Source organism: Engraulis encrasicolus, chromosome 14 (assembly GCF_034702125.1).
Source record: "Engraulis encrasicolus isolate BLACKSEA-1 chromosome 14, IST_EnEncr_1.0, whole genome shotgun sequence".
Taxonomy (NCBI): Eukaryota; Metazoa; Chordata; class Actinopteri; order Clupeiformes; family Engraulidae; genus Engraulis; species Engraulis encrasicolus.
In genome coordinates, this window is record NC_085870.1 from 25,991,104 (window position 1) to 25,996,103 (window position 5,000).

General features: G+C 41.9%; 1 protein-coding gene across 1 annotated transcript in view; it reads left to right on the forward strand.

Annotated features, from left to right (window-relative positions):
- The window catches only part of foxp1b (forkhead box P1b), a 308,908-nt gene that overhangs the window by 135,079 nt on the left and 168,829 nt on the right, over positions 1–5,000 (forward strand). The window lies entirely within an intron of this gene.

A 5,000-nucleotide genomic window follows, 5' to 3' on the forward strand; every position in this document is an offset into this window, starting at 1 on the left:
CATTTAAATCTACATGGAAATGGACAATAAAAATATCACAGGCGGAAAAAAAGAAGGCCATGCATTTATTTTCATTGTATTGGTGGTAAAAGGTATCGGTACTCGGTATCGGCAAGTACACGCATTAATGTACTTGTACTTGTTTTCAAAAAAGTGGTATCGGTGCATCCCTAGAGTATATCTTTTCATAGGAAAGCATTACAGAAATTTCACTTTGACACAATGATTAGTGACCTTTTAACAACCTATTTAACCACTTAAATTTCTTGTTCACTCAGAAAAAAACAAAATACAGCCATTAATGTTTGAACATGTACTCACAAAAGTGAGTACACCCCAGATGAAAATCCGGTAGAGAAGGGGCTGTGTTTGCTTGAATCGTATCGAAATTAAACGAAATGAAAAGGGATGAAAAGGGAGGTCATCAGTGTGCGTTTCATCCTTTCTTTGAATTGAACTTTTACATTTTGAGTCTGCATCTGGCGTAAATAGATTTGTGTGAGATTGGAATGCAATCCTATGGAGAATATCATGATCTGCTTCAGTAGGCACAGTGCATGTTGACATGCATGTTTCTTTTAGGTGTATTTCAGATTACGAATGTTGACAGCATACATGCATCCCCAAGCCATGTCAGTCCCACTACCATGCTTGGCTTTTGATAGGATACACTTTTTTTTTGTAAAACTCACTTGTTTACCACCACACATGCTTGACACCATCTAAAGCAAATTTGTTTATCTTGGTCTCTTCAGATCACAAGACATGGTTCCAGTGATCCATATCCTTGGTCTGTTCATCTCTCTTGAGACCAAGATAAACAAATTTGCTTTAGATGGTGTCAAGCATGTGTGGTGGTAAACAAGTGAGTTTTACAAAAAAAGTGTATCCTCTCAATAGCCAAGCATGGTAGTGGGACTGACATGGTTTGGGGATGCATGAATGCTGTCAACATTGGCAATCTGAAATACACCTAAAAGAAACATGCATGTCAACATGCACTGTGACTACTGAAGCCGATCATGATATTCTCCATAGGATTGCATTCAAATCTCACACCAATCTATTTAAGCCAGATGCAGACTCAAAATGTAAAAGTTCAATGCAAAGACAGGTTGAAATGCGCACTGGTGACCTCCCTTTTCATCCTTTTTCGTTTCGTTTCATTTCGAGACGATTCGAGCCAACACAGCCTCTTCTCTTCCGGATTTTAATCTGGGGTGTATTCACTTTTGTGAGTACATGTTCAAACATTAATGGCTGTATTTTGTTTTTTTCTGAGTGAACAAGAAATTTAAGCGGTTAAATAAGTTGTTAAAAGGTCACTAATCATTGTGTCAAAGTGAAATTTCTGTACTGCTTTAAAGATGTACAAAAAAATCTGCAAAAACTGTGAGGGGTGTATTCACTTTCGTGATATACTGTACCAGAGGTTGCACTAGACTTTTTCACAGTCCGTCATTTTGACGGATATGGTCGAAAAAAATCCGTCATTGCCTATTTTTTTTTATTTTTTTTAATCTCCATCTGGTTTCTCAATGTGGGGGGTCGCGACCCCGCACCGAGAACAACACATGCGCAATTGCGGCCAATTGAGAGTAAACCGCTGTGAATACACCCCCTTTCACTCGACATTCATTCTCCAACTTCGAGGATGGAGTCAATTTTGCTGTCCACTTTCTCTATCTGCCTCTCATGGCGCGCGTCTGATTCAGTGTTTAGCGCTATGGTCACCACAAGCACTTTTTTAAAAGACGCGTGCAGGGCTTTATCCAACAGCTGTCAGTCACTCGATTTGCTCTGATTAATGCACCGATTGTAATACAAAGGCGCAGTGTTAAATAATATTCGCGTTGGACTTCACATGCACGATGGAAAGGAAAGCCGTCTTGAAGCAGAAAGGTGTAGCCCAGACAGTAGATAAAGGCACTGAAGCCTACAACAGGAAGACGACCAGATTTCGCAAAACTTTGTTGAAAAATGTCAGCGACGGTAAAGGGAACCTCTCCATATGTAGCCCCATCGGCTTATGTTGCCTCTGGGAGCGCGGTAAAGTTGTCTGAATAAAAAATATATCGCCTATAATGGGTGAACCAGCTATCGAAATGAGAGAAGGTTAGCCGTTTCTGGCAACGTTTGCCAAGTTGTAAGTTGCGTTGCCTGGTAATATTTTGGTTCTTGAATATCCGTCGTTTTTATTAGTTAATGTTCTGAAGCCGTTTTAGACCTGCGTTGCCTTTGAGTGAAGGTTCTGGCTAGCAAACGTGCTATTCGCATATTTGTTTATGTTTCAAGCGAGGAGTTATGAAAGAATGCTTCTATGAAGGGCGATAGAGGGACAACTTCGTCATTGGCAGAAAATCAGATAGTCTGTAAATGTAGGCTTAGGTCTACAAATAGTTCTGAATCTTAAAGTCGAAGTCACACGTGTATGGTGGCAACGTCTTAGTTATTTTAATTCATTATTTTGAGCAAGTGCAGAGGCGCGCGCTCTGCTGCAGCCAGCCGCACAACCCAGCTGCGGCGCATGGTATGACAATCAAGGAGAGAGGGAGAAAGGCAAACGATAGTAGCATGAAATTATCTGCGCTGATAACTATGCCTAATTGAAATGCATATTTGCTCTACTCGATAGAGGCGTAGGCCTATTTAAACTTGTGATTTATTTATCATCACCCTGAATATTGATCCGTCAAAATGACGGACAGGCTTCAAAATTTTCCGTCATCCTTCAAAAAAATCCGTCAATGACGGACATTTGTCGGTTAACGCGACCTCTGTACTGTACATTCAGGCATGGAAGCAGTGCTGTTCTGACCAAGCCTGATTATTATCATCGACTTTCAAATCTCTTTGAGAATTGTTTTTTACCAAGAGCATATTAATTAACATTTCCCACATGGCATGGTTGACGAGCCTCCCTTGGTTTGCTAATGGTTGTTTGCTTCCCAACAAAGTGGGAGGAGTTCCCGATTTTTCGGGAGCTCAGAAAGTACTTGCATTGCCCTTGACCTGACTAGTATAGTATTGTGTGGACCCCAGGAAGAGTAACTGATATGTCTTATCAGCTAATGGGGATCCTAATAAAATATCAAAGTATCAACTCTGAAGTGTTGTGTCACTTGGAGGGCATGGCCTGGCTAGTTCTGACCTGTACTGCTAGACTTTTGTTTTTTATTTGGACATGTACCTGTCTTGAAATTCATGTGGCATTCACCTTTGGTCACTAAAGCAGTCATGGGGAAAACACAAAAACACACAAAAAGTTTGTGCTAATAACAAGTGAAGTTGCGTGTGTGTGTGTGTGCGTGAGCTGTGTTGTATTGAATCGAATTGTGATTAATCGTGATACACAGCCACAATACTGAATGGCGATGCAAGGGCGCTGTATTGTGATGTGTCCATTCAAAGTTCTGTTACCCTTTAGTACAGAAAACAACCACTTGATTTAATATGATAGTGCTTGATATAATATGATAGTGCTCCAAAGCTTCAAATCATCATCATTATTATTATTTTGAAACTTTATTATTAGCTTTTTGCAACCTATTCTACATATAAACAGTCACAGTTTTTATTTATATTTTTACTGTATAATGTTGGCGAAGGTGAAAAAAGAAAATTATTGAAGTAAATATTGCAATGCATCACAATAATATATGTATCGCAATGCATCGTGATAGTATCTTATTGTGGCATGTTTATCGTGATGTGCATGGAATCGTGAACCCCTTACCTATACCCACACCTAGCGTGCGTGTGTGCGTGCTAATGTGCGCATCTGCCTGTGCGTGTATCTTTGTGTTTGGGGGGTTCAGCAAGGTGAATGGCGTGGTGATCCGGCTAACTTCAAAGGCACTTCAGGCACACAGGCATCACACACACTGACAGAGACATAGACAGACAGACACACACACACACACACACACACACACACACACACACACACACACACACACACACACACACACACACACACACACACACACACACACACACACACACACACACACACACACACACACACACACACAATGTTCTTCTCATTAAGCTCTCACCGCCTTGCATCGGGCTACAGGGATGTAACACCATCATAAATCTAAATTCTGTTCCTTTTTTTCTTTCCTTTTCTTCATCTCCTCTCCTCTCCTCTCCTCTCCTCTCCTCTCCTCTCCTCTCCTCTCCTCTCCTCTCCTCTCCTCTCCTCTCCTCTCCTCTCCATCACCCCCACCTTCTCTCTTCATGCCCATGCCCAGGCTTTTGAGGACGTTTATTCTGCTTCACATAAATAATTAATCGGCTGAGTTAATTTACTTCTGCACCTACTCTACCGGCTTCATTAACAGGCCTGTGTGATGAGGAGACTGGAGCCACTCAGGCCTGCAACAGAAAAAGAAAAAAATAATAATAAAAAGAAAGAAAGAAAGAAAAAAAGAAAGATGCCCCAAAGATATCAATCTGTTCTGTACCGAAGTCGGGCTTTCAGCACCTCCATTGCTATCGGAGCCAGTGGCCCGCCTCTCAGTGTTTGCTTGCTTGCTTGCCTGCCACACTCGTTCCTCGACGGTTTGCCAGGTCGGTCTGGTCTGAGAACGACCATATCCTTTTCTTTTTGGGTCCGCCGGCCAATGCGCTGAGCCCTTAATGACAGAGGACCACCAGGATTTTGGAGGTAACGCAAACAAGCTGGTGGGTTTCCCTCCCTCTCTCTCTCCCTCTCTCTCTTCATCCACTCGAGAAATAGATGTCGAGGGCAGGAGTATATATATATATATTTATTTGTATAAAATTAAGGAAGGCAGAAAGGAGCTGTATTCTGTTCTCCATGCCTGAGTTCAGTTTTGATGTCAGGCCCTCAAGTGTGGTGTTAGCGCACACAAGATTCTCTCTCTCTCTCTCTCTCTCTCTCTCTCTCTCTCTCTCTCTCTCTCTCTCTCTCTCTCTCTCTCTCTCTCTCTCTCTCTCTCTCTCTCTCTCTCTCTGTCTGTCTGTCTGTCTGT